Source organism: Somniosus microcephalus, chromosome 29, assembly GCF_052327205.1.
Source record: "Somniosus microcephalus isolate GS21.2 chromosome 29, FLI_Smic_1.0, whole genome shotgun sequence".
In the NCBI taxonomy this organism is placed as follows: domain Eukaryota; kingdom Metazoa; phylum Chordata; class Chondrichthyes; order Squaliformes; family Somniosidae; genus Somniosus; species Somniosus microcephalus.
The window spans coordinates 43807629-43809554 of NC_141015.1; positions in this window are offsets into that span (position 1 = coordinate 43807629).

The window sequence follows — 1926 nt, forward strand, 5'->3', positions numbered from 1 at the left end:
CGCAGTGTCTGACAGGATGGTGGAATCAAATTTCATGGGAACTTTCAGAAGGCAATTGGACATGTTGTTCAAGAGGGCTGAATTGCAGGGTGTTATGGGGAGAAAGCTGGGGAGTGGGACTGACTCTTTCAAAGGGTTGGCACAGTATGACGGGTCGAATGGCCTCTGTGTAGGACTCTGTGATTGAAAGAGTAAATGCGCCATAAAATAGTTAATCTCAGAGTTTTCTCAAAGCTAGAATCATATTTGCAGCTTGGCTGTGCGCGGGGATGTTTTAATCTGCAGTCAGTCAGACAGCCGGCCAGTCGGTTGGAGGTTCGGCTGCAGTACAGGTGTTCCTCAATAAAACTCTTCACACTGCAAACTATCGACCTCCGGCAGGAAGTGTACAATGTCATAAATCGCTGGTCGCTCGCATCCTGCTGCCCTCAGCTACCCACGCATAGAGCAGCAGTGCCCAGAGCCCAACATGTTGGGACAACACAGGGTCAGATTGGAGCGGCGAGTCTGTGCATCCCGCGCTCACACCCAGAACTGTCTGCTCAATCTCTACCTTCCCCTCCCGCACCCAGGAGTTCGGAGTCTGCTCAATCTCTACCTTCCCCTCCCGCACCCAGGAGTTCGGAGTCTGCTCAATCTCCGCCTTCCCCTCCCGCACCCAGGAGTTCGGAGTCTGCTCAATCTCTGCCTTCCCCTCCCGCACCCAGGAGTTCGGAGTCTGCTCAATCTCTGCCTTCCCCTCCCGCACCCAGGAGTTCGGAGTCTGCTCAATCTCCGCCTTCCCCTCCCGCACCCAGGAGTTCGGAGTCTGCTCAATTTCCGCCTTCCCCTCCCGCACCCAGGAGTTCGGAGGGGGTGAAATACCGAGTCGCAACTCACGGAAGGGGTTCATTGCAGATCATAGAATTACATCGAGTTTACAGCACAGAAACAGGCCATTCGGCCCAACAGGTCGGTGCCGGTGTTTCTGCTCCACAGGCGCCTCCTCCCACCCCTTGTCATCTCACTCTATCACCATATTCCTTTCTCCCTCGTGTTTTTTTAAATTCGTTCATGGGAGGTGGGCGTCGCTGGCAAGGCCAGCATTTATTGCCCATCCCTAATTGCCCGAGAAGGTGGTGGTGAGCCGCCTTCTTGAACCGCTGCAGTCCTTATTTGTAGCGGTTTGGTGCAACTGAGTGGCTTGAGTGGCGCTAGGCCAATTCAGAGGGCAGTTACTGTGGGTCTGGAGTGACATATCGGCCAGACCGGGTAAGGACGGCAGATTTCCTTCCCTAAAGGACATTAGTGAACCAGATGGGTTTTTACAACAACCCGATAGTTTCATGGTCACCATTACTGGTACTAGTTTTTTATTCCAGATTTATTTAATTAACTGAATTTAAATTCCCCAGCTGCCGTGGTGGGATTTGAACTCACGTCTCTGGATCATTAGTCCAGGCCTCTGGATTACTACAATAGCAAAATACTGCGGATGTTGGAAATCTGAAATAACAACAGAAAGTGCTGGAAACACTCAGCAGGTCAGGCAGCATCGAGGAGAGAGAAACAGAGTTAACGTTTCGGGTCGACCCCTTCGTCAGAACTGGAAAAGCTTAGGGAGGAGAGATTTTTAAGCAGCGGCAGGGAGGAGGGGAGGAAAGAACAAAGGGGAGGCCTGTGATAGGATGGAAGGCGGGAGAGAGTGACTGACAAAAGGAATGATGGTGCAAGGCAAAAGGAGCGGTAATGGGACAAGTTGAGAAACAAAAGATGGCTCGAGATGAGGTGTGGATGATGATGGCAGCAACATTAACAGCTACCATGTGAGGAAACGAGAGAAAAAATATAAAGAATAACAGGGGCCAATTTATAGTCTGAAATTGTTGAACTCGATGTTAAGTCCAGAAGGCTGTAAAGTGCCGAATCGAAAGATGAGGTGCTGTT